The sequence below is a fragment of the Physella acuta genome, unplaced genomic scaffold (assembly GCF_028476545.2).
Source record: "Physella acuta isolate Inbredline_101_S28 unplaced genomic scaffold, ASM2847654v3 ptg001968l, whole genome shotgun sequence".
Classification (NCBI taxonomy): Eukaryota; Metazoa; Mollusca; class Gastropoda; family Physidae; genus Physella; species Physella acuta.
The window spans coordinates 25371-38933 of NW_026733473.1; positions in this window are offsets into that span (position 1 = coordinate 25371).

Sequence of the window (13563 nt, forward strand, 5' to 3'; positions counted from 1 at the left end):
TTTATATCGAGGGCTTTATTTCCAAGTTGTTTGTAAATGTATATATATATATATATATATATATATATATATATATATATATATATATATATATATATATATATATATATATATACATATATAGTGAATAGTGTATATCCATATCTGTATCTGTCTCTGTGCCTACGCCTACATCTATATCTGTATCTCTGCATCTGCATCAACATCAACATCGACATCAACATCTGCATCTTCATCTACATCTGCATTTACATCTATATCTATCTATCTATCTATATATATATATATATATATATATATATATATATATATATATATATATATATATATATATATATATTAGTTTGAATTTTTATGTATATTTTATTGGTTAGCTAGTAATGAGCCTTTAGTATGTTATATGTGAGTCTTATCTGTTATGACTTACCTAGAGGGCATGGATTGTAGTGTTCACTGTCACAACAATAATCCACTTTTATCAGATTTGTAACAAAATAATCCACTTTAATCTGTTCACACAATAATCCACTTTTATCAGATTTGTAACAAAATAATCCACTTTAATCTGTTCACACAATAATCCACTTTTATCAGATTTGTAACAAACTAATCCAGTTTAATTTGTTAACACAATATTTTACTTTTTATCTAATCTGTTCACACTATAATCCACTTTTATCTAATCTGTTCACACTATAATCCACTTTTATCTAATCTATTCACACTATAATCCACGTTTATGTTATCTGCAACAAAAAGCGATTTTAAAAATAAGAACGAAAAAAAAGAAAAAAAGATTGTGATTTAATTAATTAATGTGTCAACTTTATTACTGAAATATTACATAAAGTATATATTGTCTTATCAATAAAATGTAATTGGGTTGTACAACACGAACGAGATAGAGATAGTGAGTACATACTATTTGACCAACATTCACGTAAGATTTTATTTTATCGTGAAATGGGATAGGGGTCACTATTTACTGTCGGAAACGTTAGTTGTATGGTCAGACGTATAAAATGAAGGGCTGGTTTAACTTATTTTATTATTCGTCAAATGAAAAATCAGCTGCCCATGGTGCAGGTGAGGAAGAGTTCCCCGATATATGAAGGTATCATGTCGTATGGTCAGCACTAAGTCAGGTACTAATCAAAGCTGGGTGGACTCAGGGACGTTCTACGGACTCAAGTCTGGGAGGAGTACTTAAGACGTTCATTTGTTACCTTATATCTACGAATATTTCTTAAGGTTTAATAGCTTGTAAAATTTCCTTTCCTGCATTCACTTATACATTATTTATTTTTTGAGTACATTCAAATAAACCTCAAAAAGTCTACGTTAGACATTAAATGTGTGGACACCATAAGTAACAATTATATTGTACATATTTTTCTACTACCTGTAAGGTGTATTGCTTCTTTTTAAATTATTCAAGTATCCTATTATAAACTGAATCCACGGCGAAAAAAGTATTAATTTCATATTAAAGTGAAAAATGTATCTCACATAAATCATTTAAAATGGCTGTCCAATCTAATTTGAATAGAAATTGTTTTGCTTTCTTGAAAAACACAATTCAAATCACAAAACTATGTTCACCAGCTTAAGTCTCTCTCTTGTCCGTCGTGCAGTTTAACAAACAGCCCTTAGAATTAACGTCAGGAGACAAGTGCCCCCCCCCCCCTTCTCCAGACTGTGACATGCGCAGACAGGTGTTAGATTACCTGGGTAGCTGCTCAGCAGAAGACAGAAACAGCAGACGTCAAATGTGTGAAGATTGATTTCAGGTCCCAAGCTCTGTAATTTAAATAAGGCTGAGATTCAAAGATCTATAGCCAGGTGCTTAGTCCCAGTTCATTCACCCCTCCGCCTATACAAAGTTATACAGTATATATATATATATATATATATATATATATATATATATGATGTAGATATACATATATGCATAATTACGTACACATGTATATATACATATAAACAAGTAAATTACGCTTATTGTTTATATATATATATATATATATATATATATATATATATATATATATATATATATATATATATATATATATATAAAGGTATTAAATGTATTAAAGTTGCCCATGCTATATATAGATGTATATATAAAACATAAGCAACTTAAATACCGTACTAGTGTATATATATATATATATATATATATATATATATATATATATATATATATATATATATATATATATATATATATATATATATATATATACATCTATATATATATATATATATATAGGTATATATATATATATATATATATATATATATATATATATATATATATATATATATATATATACCTATATATATTATACATATACGACTATACTATACTGGCTCCCCGTAGAGTCATATACTTGAAATCACTCCTTAGCTTTTTATACACATCCAACACCTAACGCAATCGTCATTGCCTGTTAAAAAATTTTTGTGTAATGTAAAACTTCACAAAGGAACAATATAATATCCCGCGTTGAATGTAAGATATGTAATCGCATTTTTAGCCTTAATAGTTTTCTATTTATAGATTTAGATCTAGCGCTCTGCGCCTGAAACTACATTGTCCTGTATATAAGATTCATTTCATGCATTCTTCCACCGAAATGTTTTGACCCTACCTGTGGTAGAACACCTTTGTATCACTGTACACGGCTGTTAATTTAACCTTTAAGTGCACCTAGTAGCAGAGCCGCAACACTCATTACTGAGTTGTTATTCTATCGTATAAAGAACATATAGAAAACATAAGGCATGGTGGTCTAGATTATTACGATTACTTTGAAATAAATCATGCATTTAAGGCGTTGTTTTAGTCTCTGCTTACAAATATATCAGTTTTCTTCTTCTTCTTCGTTCTTAATTTTTAGTGCTTTATAATTTTTAGTGTTGGAAGGGATCGAGCCTTATCTGCCAGAGGGTTTAAACTCGAGACTTTTTTCGAACTTTTTGCCGACGCGAACACGCCACCATCACAATTGGATAAGTGTCAACTGGTTATGCACCATTGAGGCCATTGACTCCGATTTCAGCCTGCTTTTATTTTTGGATTTGCTTCCATTGCCTTTGTCCAAACCAAGTACAAACTACAAGGCAGCAGTTGTTTGATTTTGGAATTGTCTCTCCTAGAAGAGTGGCCGTCCCCAGCTAACGAGCCTCATCTGCCCGAGGGCTCGAACTCGAGACTTTTTGGTTTTGCAGTCATAAGCTTTACCGACTCGACCACGCCGGCCCCAGTGAATGGTGATTGTAATATTTTACTATACTAAAGTAAATGCCCGCTACTTTCCAACTTATCAAGATACTCGTTTGTTTTACATTCAGATACAGCTGGGTCGACTCAGGGACGTCCTATACTGAGATTCGAACTCTAGACCTTCGGGTAAGCAGACAATCGTTCTACCATTCGACCATGCCGTCCCATATGCATACACATTATGTTGTCATTTTGAGAAATGAGGAAGAACTACATATTGCTAATCCGACTATAAAAACAATGATTTACAAATATAGATGCAAAAGCTTTAGCTATATTTAAATTATATAACGAACATAAAACGTAGATATACTTATCGTAGGCTCGTTAATATTTGTAATTAAAAACTTTAGAACTTACAACAGAACTTGGTGAATTTTACTGACTTAAACCCGGATTGGAACTCGTGACTTTCGAGTTAGTAGTCTAGGGCTCTACCTCTAGGCCAAATCGTTATGTGAGCTATTGAATTAGCTAATTAAATATAATTTATTTAAAAAAAACAGTCATTATAACTGATAAATCTATGTTAACGTATTTTTAAAAATGTTTTTAAAATGCCTTTGTTCATGAGTTAAACCAAAGTTTAAAATGTGTTTTTTTTAAGTTTTGAAATGCAATCTCTTAAATTTCTTTAGAAAAACAAAATGCTTTTAAAAGAGCGCTATTATTAACTAAATATTTCTATTCTTTTTTTTTTTACTGCGATACGGTGATTCTGTCTATGACCAAAATGTGTTATCCAATGTCAATTCTTTAAGAAACTTATATTTCACGTAGAACAGCTGTTGATAACGTGTTAGAAAAAAAATGTCATACATTGTGGACAAAGTTTTTCTAGTAATCAGGCAAACATGGGCGATAACCAATGACACAGGCCATCAAAGTAACTTTAAGTAAAACAGATAACACTTGTACGCTAGTGTCAATATAAAAAATTAAAGTGTCAAAGAATTGAACTTAACCTAAGGCAGAGATGTTTAAGGCGCGGTGTGGCTTTGTGAAAGGGGATTGGGGATTTTGTACGAGATTGTATTCTGTATGTTTGATTAGGATTGTACAAGATTTAACCAGGATTGTGAAAGGTTTGACCATGATTGTGCAAGGTTTAACCAGACTTATTAAAAGTAATAAAAGTTTAACCAGAGTGGTGCAAAGTTTAACTAGGATTGTGAAAGGTTTAACAAGGATTATTCAAAGTTTAACAAGGATTATCTAAGGTTTAACAAGGATTATCCAAAGTTAAATCCGGATTATCCAAAGTTTAATTAGGATTATCCAAAGTTAAATCCGGATTATCCAAAGTTTAACCAGGTTTATCCAAAACTTAACCCGGATTATCCAAAGTTTAACCAGGATTATCTAAAGTTTAACCAGGATTATCCAAAGTTTAACCAGGGTTATCTAAAGTTTAACCAGGATTATCCAAAGTTTAACCAGGATTATACAAAGTTTAACCGGGATTATCCAAAGTTTAACCAGGATTATCCAAAGTTTAACCAGGATTATACAAAGTTTAACCGGGATTATCCAAAGTTTAACCAGGATTATACAAAGTTAAACCAGGATTATCCAAAGTTTAACCAGGATTATCAAAAGTTTAACCGGGATTATCCAAAATTTAACAATGATTGTGAAAGGTTAACCAGGTTTAACCATTTAATGAAATAAAATTAATTAATGACCCAACCAGTGTAGATAAACACAGTTCTAAGGATGAGGACTGTCATATATTAAAGTGGTAAGGAGGATGGTGTTGTGGGGGAAAGGGGGTCTTATTTGAGACAGAATGAGGGAAAGAAATTGTGGGGGCATAACATTTTGGGGGATGGGGGTGGGGGGCATAAAATTGTTGGGGATTGGGTGGGGGCATGACATTTTGGGGGATGGGGGGCATGAAATTGTTGAGGACGGTGGTGGGGGCATAACATTTTTGAGAGAGATAGAGAGGGAAGGAGAAAAGAGACATATATGTCTATAAAAGCATATTGGTCTTTTATATATATATATATATATATATATATATATATATATATATATATATATACATATACATATATATATATATATACATATATATATATATATATATATATATATATATTGGCCTATATATATATATATATATATATATATATATATATATATATATGTGTGTGTGTGTGTGTGTGTGTGTAAACTAGCTACACTTACCTAAATAAAGTTGCTTCTAACTCCTGACACTCGACATGAATGAATACACGTGTGACAACCCCTACAAACTAAGCCAGCCCAGCCTACCAACCTGACAACCCAACAACAACGTCCCACTCCGACTGAATGTTTCTATTCTACCTGTGATAAGGCGGCCCGCTGTTCGCGTCTCGCGAGAATGACACAGATTTTTTTTCTTTTTAAACACAGAACTTATTCATATTGGCTTAAATGACGTATATACCAGTTTTATTAAAATGAGATTCTATGTAACTTTATCTAGACTCCAGTTTAATTGCAGTTGTTTTATATAATATTATATTATAAATTACTGTCCAAATTATATTTTAAAAAAAAAATTATTCACGTTTCGAAACACCTGGGCTAGGTAAACAAGATAATTAAGCCGTAAAATGTATAGTATCTATTTATTAATTAACAGGTAGGTATTCCTTTACCTGTGAGGTGACCCCGTTGACAAGAAGCATAGCCCACTCTAGGATACAATTGTGAAATCTCAGTTTGGGCGGGGGGGGGGGAGGAGTGGGGGAAGGGGGGTGTAAGGCTTTAACAGAACGAGTTGGATAAATTAAATTAATACAGAATGCTAAATTTTACCTTATTTCGTAAGAAAACGTGATGTCGTAATGCCGTCTTACACTCGCGAGACTTTTAAATAGAGCTTTTGTTTTACCTGTGACAGTGTCGTTTTTTTTTACTTCTTTAAACTTGACACCGTTAAGTCGAGAGAAGTAGCTGCCCCCCTCCCCCCTTCCCCCTCCAGTGCACAAGAGGGGGCATATTATACAATACGAGGGTAAAACGAGACGAATTATGCCGGTTATGTCTATCAGGCGCTATATCTTTTAATATCTCTGTATCTGTCTCTTTTTTATCTTTTATCTTTGAACACAGCCGGCTCAAATAAAACTATTGGGCCAGGTCGCTTGTACGGCTTTAGTCAGGAGACGATGGATGCACCTCAGTGGCGTAGCTAGGATTTTTGGGCCCCTATGCAAAAAGTGTTATTGGGCCCCCTCAGAGGCGTAGCGACCCTACCCGGCGACCGGGGACAAACTTTCGATTTGCACCCCCCCCCCCTCAAAATTTCGAAAAAGGGCCCCTATTTGCCTTGGGCCCCTATGCCTTGCTTACGCTAGCTTTACGGTAGCTACGCTTCACTCCTGTTGGATTTGGGAGTTGTCTCTCCTAGATTAGTTAAGCTGACGAGCCTCATCCGTACGAGCGTGAACTCTTTATGAATAAGCTACCATGAGCTTTAGGGGTGCCGTGGTCTAACAGTAGAGCGCTAGACTGCTAACCTGCAAGTCTCGAGTTCAAGTCCAAATCAGTAGAACGTCCCTGGGTCCACCCAGCTCAAATTGGTATCAAACTCTCGTCATGGAAAGTAAATGCGGCAGGGCATAGTGCTTACCACAGTATCACTTAATAAGCGTAGGTGAACTCTACTTCACTTGCCCCATGGACCGGCAGATTTGAAACTATAATGCTGACCGCAACAGGGTTAAAAATTGAGCATTTCCTTCCAACATATTGTTGCCAGGCGCTAGCCACATGACTTTCCGTAGGCTACTTCCGTCTATCTTTGACGATGGGTCTTCTTTTTCTTCAATCCTAATAGCTCTTGTAAGTAGGTCACCAACCAGCTTATGCAGATTTTATTGAGCCATAGAACTGGTTGGTGACCTACTTACCAGCCCTATTCTAATGTTAATTGAGATTTCCACCAACACAATTTAGTATTGTCAACTTTTTATGAGCCATATAGGCCTGCTTTTCTTTGTAAATTAACTCACTTTGTCCAATCAAGATTTCGGAGATTCTTTTCTCTCCTAGAAGAGCAGCTGTCCTCAGCTATCGAGCCTCATCAGGGGGCTCGAATTTGGGACTTTTCGGATCAGCAACCGAGAGCTATGCCGGTCGCTATTGTCCCATTGACACAATGGTTTATTCAATCTATCATCCGCTATTTCTTTGACATTAAGTTTTGGTCCTTAATGTGAACTTCACATGTTTTATGACGAATAGCTATACAGTTCATAGATTTCTATGGCCCATCATAATGGCACATAGATTCTATGAAGTTAAACTAAAAGGACCATAGACCCTACAGTGTTAGACTAGATGGTCCAATGATTCTACGGTCCATGAAGTGAAGTGTTAGATGACACGCTCCGTAGACTTTATAAAGCTAGACGATAGGTAGATAGTCTCCATGGGGTTTGACAGATTCTATAGTAAACCAAGAACTGCTAAAATCAAGTGGCACCCCTCTCAGCAGCGTGTAGTCTGTAGTCTGTACTTAGTGTAGTGTAGTGTGTAGTCAGTGTGGGGTAGTGTGTAGTTAGTGTGGGGTAGTGTGTAGTTAGTGTGGTGTAGTGTGTAGTTAGTGTGGGGTAGTGTGTAATTAGTGTGGTGTAGTGTGTAGTCAGTGTGGTGTAGTGTGTAGTCAGTGTGGTGTAGTGTGTAGTCAGTGTGGTGTAGTGTGTAGTCAGTGGGGGGTAGTGTGTAGTAAGTGTGGGGTAGTGTGTAGTCAGTGTGGGGTAGTGTGTAGTCAGTGTGGTGTAGTGTGTAGTCAGTGTGGTGTAGTCAGTGTGGGGTAATGTGCACTCAGTGTGGTGTAGTGTGTAGTCAGTGTGATGTAGTCAGTGTGGGGTAATGTGCACTCAGTGTGGTGTAGTGTGTAGTCAGTGTGGTGTAGTGTGTAGTCAGTGTGGTGTAGTGTGTAGTCAGTGGGGGGTAGTGTGTAGTAAGTGTGGGGTAGTATGTAGTCAGTGTGGGGTAGTGTGTAGTCAGTGTGTAGTCAGTGTGATGTAGTCAGTGTGGGGTAATGTGCACTCAGTGTGGTGTAGTGTGTAGTCAGTGTGGGGTAATGTGCACTCAGTGTGGTGTAGTGTGTAGTCAGTGTGGTGTAGTGTGTAGTCAGTGTGGTGTAGTGTGTAGTCAGTCTGGTGTAGTGTGTAGTCAGTGTGGGGTAGTGTGTACTCAGTGTGGTGTAGTGTGTAGTCAGTGTGGTGTAGTGTGTAGTCAGTGTGGGGTAATGTGTACTCAGTGTGGTGTAGTGTGTAGTCAGTGTGGGATAGTGTGTAGTCAGTGTGGTGTAGTGTGTAGTCAGTGTGGTGTAGTGTGTAGTCAGTGTGGTGTAGTGTGTACTCAGTGTGGTGTAGTGTGTAGTCAGTGTGGTGTAGTGTGTAGTCAGTGTGAGGTAATGTGTACTCAGTGTGGTGTAGTGTGTAGTCAGTGTGGGATAGTGTGTAGTCAGTCTGGTGTAGTGTGTAGTCAGTGTGGGATAGTGTGTAGTCAGTGTGATGTAGTCAGTGTGGGGTAATGTGCACTCAGTGTGGTGTAGTGTGTAGTCAGTGTGGTGTAGTGTGTAGTCAGTGTGGTGTAGTGTGTAGTCAGTGTGGTGTAGTGTGTAGTCAGTGTGGTGTAGTGTGCAGTCAGTGTGGTGTAGTGTGTAGTCAGTGTGGTATAGTGTGTAGTCAGTGTGGTGTAGTGTGTAGTCAGTGTGGTATAGTGTGTAGTCAGTGTGGTGTAGTGTGTAGTCAGTGTGGTGTAGTGTGTAGTCAGTGTGATGTGGTGTGTAGTCAGTGTGATGTAGTGTGTAGTCTGTGTGGTGTGGTGTGTAGTCAGTGTGGTGTAGTGTGTAGTCAGTGTGATGTAGTCAGTGTGGGGTAGTGTGTAGTCAGTGTGATGTAGTCAGTGTGGGGTAGTGTGTAGTCAGTGTGGTGTAATCAGTGCGATGTAGTGTGTATTGAGTGTGGTGTTTGCTTGACATAAATATGTACAAAACTCATTCCCGGCCTAAAATTATCGTGTTTTATAATTGTTTAAATAGATTTTTATTTTTTGATGTCAATTTTTCATTTTATTTTATTTTATTTCATTTTATTTTATTTTATTTTTTTTTGCATGCTTGTAAAACACATTTTATTCTGCACTGAAATCAGTTACAACAGATTATTTTCACAAACATGCATTGTCATCAATACCATATAGAGTTCACATTACAATGAGAGTAACAGCTTGTTTGGTATTGACCAATCTTTATAACTTTCACCTTTCTGTAATCTTTTTTCATAACAAATCAATACTAGAACATACTTTCAAAATAATCAGCGGTGTATTGATCTCAAAGCGGGGGGTGCAAATCGAAAAGTTTGTCCCCGGGCGCCGGGAAGGGTCGCTACGCCTCTGCGCTGCATCATTGAAGATGAGTAGTGCTCCATTTGAAGTTTAAGTGGTGCATGGATACCTTGAGAATTCCTTAACATAGCAAAATCCATTTTCAACTGGTGTTCTTTCCAATTTTCTTCTGAAGCTTGTAGAGGATGAACAGTTTGAAGTCCTGCACTTGCTCTACTGGCCTGAAGCCCATATATCATTGCATCTGGTACTCCATAAGGGCCTTTAGGTAGATCAGGGGTCGGCAACCTGCGGCTCGCGAGCCGCATGTGGCTCTTTTGGTGTCCGGTTGCGGCTCTTCAGTTCCATGCACAAATATTAATAATTATTTTATTTCCAAAACTCATAAAAATATAAGTCTGCAACACTCGGTAATAAACGATATAACAATAGATATAAACAATAAACGTCACTATTATATTACAATATTTAGTTACTCCCTATTTTCAATGTACTTCAATGTACTTCCTATTACATTGTCCATTCCGGATTGAAACATTCAACTTCATAGTGGATATCACAAAGAAACTAAACCAGTTAAGTGTAAAACTGAAAGCAAAATCTAGCCCAGGGGTCTCCAAACTACGGCCCGCGTTGTCCTCTGAGATGTCCTCTCATCCGGCCCGCGGAGATCTTTTTGTCCACGGAAAAAAAAAACGTTGGTTGGTGATGGCTGAGGAACTTTGCCCAGAAAAATCAAAGACATACCTGGAAGAAACTGGTCCCCGAATTGAAATTTAATGGTTAATGTGGCCCTCGGACTGAAAAGTTTGGAGACCCCTGATCTAGCCTATTGAAGAAGTGGTTTGTTTCGAAAAAAAAAACTTTTTTTGTTGAATACATGACATGGTGAGCTGTAAATTACTTAATTGCGAAAAATCTGAAAAAAAAATATCCTTATGAAACCAATGCTACTATTCAATCACTTCAGCATTAATATAAACAGAGTGAAGGGTGTTTTCAGTGAGAGATTTGAATTTGAGTTATTCAAAACAAATGCAAGTACTCTGACTTACATAGTAGATCCTCTCAACACAAAATCAAATGAGATTATCTCATATATTCAAAGCTATTTATTTTAAATTATTTATATATTTGTTTAGGATTATATATATACTAAACAAATATACTATTGACATATAACTCTTTAAAAACCGGGCAATGTTGTAAATTGTAACTTTTGGCTCTTCCGGCTGAAAAGGTTGCCGACCGCTGAGGTAGATCAATAACTTTGCTTGAATTTGGCTCAGGACGAAGGGTTGGGTAGCCACTCATTTTCAATTACTTATTTTTTTTTATGGCTGATAGGGCCTATATGTTTACTGAAACTAAGTAAAAATATCCGATTATAAAAGAAGGCAGGAAAAAGGTATATAAACTCGCAAGCTTGATTTGTGCAATGGTTTCTCGCGTTATGTTTATTTGTATGATTTTTTATATTTATATTATTAATTTTGAATATATTGATTTTTATATCTATACAATTCTATAGTATGATATAATTAAAAATTAAATAAGAGAATCAATTGCTTTTTAATTTACATAGTACAAAACTATTCAAATGAACTTTATTGGCACCCCAATTTTAAAGAAGGGCAGTAAGTCATGGAAGTAGTCAGAGAGTTTGCCTATCTTTCAAACTACAGTTCGTGTAGATTTTAAAAATATTTTCCTACGTAACAGTGTGTGTTAGTTACTGTAGAACAATTACTGCTACAGTAGATCTTTTTAATTTTTTTTTTTTTTTTTTTTTTTTTTTTTACAAAACCACTATCATGGTGAACAAAAACATTATTTATGAAAATTAAATGAAAACTAAATGCATTGTTTTTTGGTCGGAATTGGGCCCCCTAAAGTCCTGCCACACCCCCCCCCCCCCATTGCGGGGTCTGGCGGCATGGTAGTTCCGCCCCTGAATAAAGCTGAATTCACAGTCCAACAAAGATCCATTATACAAAATGAATTACACAGTTTAAAAAAAAAAAGATGAATCTAACAAACAATACAGTGTATACACTGTCCTAACCCAAATTAAAAATCCACAACCATGTTAATGTGATAGTTACTTACCTATTCCAGACTGAGTCCCATTGCAACAAGTTAAATGGGGAAAAAAAATCTTACCCGAATTTCTGTATAGCGATCCTGTGTGATACGGTCTATGAGCAGCTATACGATGACGGTTGGAGGCTTTAGATGTTAAATAGAACCACGGACAAAGCAGGAATCTTGTGCTAGTTAACGTACTGTATGCGTGGTGGAGTAGCCTAGGTAGGACCAGGCAGTATAAGGGTGTGTGTGTGTGGGGGGGGGGGGGGGGGAGGAGGCGGAAAGAGGGGTTGTTAAAAAATTAAATAAATTGAATATACGCCTACACATACACACACACACACACATATATATATATATATATATATATATATATATATATATATATATATATATATACATGTATATTATGTTATTCTAAATTTTGAAGAATTAAGCATACATACTACAACGTGGGTAAGTTGTCATTTCTAGCTTTAATGGGAGTCATGGGGGTGTTCTAGCCCTCCCAACATCCTTTGCCTACGCCACTGCTTGTTACTTATGTCGAAATCTATGACTGGAAGCTAATACCAGGGCCGACGTAGCGAAAGAGTGGGGGGGGGGGGTGCGTTTAGGTGCGGCTACTGACGGAAGGGTTGCCGAATTGACTAAGTGTGTACACCCACGACAACATTCACACACAGACGCTCAAGTCAAGAACACAGACGCTCAAGTCAAGAACACAGACGCAAGGACACACAAGCAAACAAACATAGACGTACCAATTCAGTTAAAACACACACACAAATACAAGATATCAAAACATAAATTCAAACACACACGCAAAACCCCCATGTATACACATACGTAAACCCAGTAATAAAAACAATCAACCGGGTCCCCCACAAGACATATCAAACCCCCCCCCCCCCCCCGTATTTCACCTCACCCCCCCCCCCCCCCCCTTCCAATGATCTGTTATGACCCTTGCCGATTAAAATAACTAGATCTATAGTAGAACATCCTTGTTAATTATCTCCCTTCATTTAGAGATAGACACGGATAGGTTAAATATAATATGTATATATATAAGGTGTATAGTAGAATGTCACTGTGTCCACCCCCAGCTCACGTTAGGTCTCTGAAGCAGATCAACTCTACTTCATCTGCCTCATGTATTATAAATAGGGGTGTAATTACATGGAGGATATTGAGCCAGGGGCGTGTGATGTTTGGTGGAGGGGGGGGGTGATGCCCTTGGCCTTGACCTTTGTGTCGTATTCATCAGCAAGAAGGATGTTAAATACTTGGACTTTAAAATCTGAGATAACATATCAGCTTTGAGTCACTTTGCCATAACAGGAAGCTGTCACAAGTTATCATCTGCTAGGGAGGGAGTTCGAATCCGGGTTCAAGTTCAAGTCAGTAGACCGTCCCTGAGTCCACCCAACTCTGATGGGTACCTAAATCACTTTAGGGAAAGCAAAGGTGGCTGGGCATATTGATGACCACACTATCTCTTCATTTGCCGAGGTCACAGAAACAAGTGAACTCTACTTCACTTGCTCTATAGACCGTCAGGTTTGAAAAGGGAAATTTTTACTTTAATTAGTTGCAGTCATTCGTCACATTTTCACAGTCATAAGTTTTAGTTCATGACATGAAGACTGTTTTTTTCCCTATATTTAGCTAAAGTTTCTCTAGCCTTAATTTTTACATCGACGACAATGGAAACGGGTTAGTCGTCAATGACGTCATGAAATTTTAACCATTTTTTAACACACACGCTGTGAAAATATTAAACCCGACCCAACCCCTTCCCCATGAAAGCTACATCCACC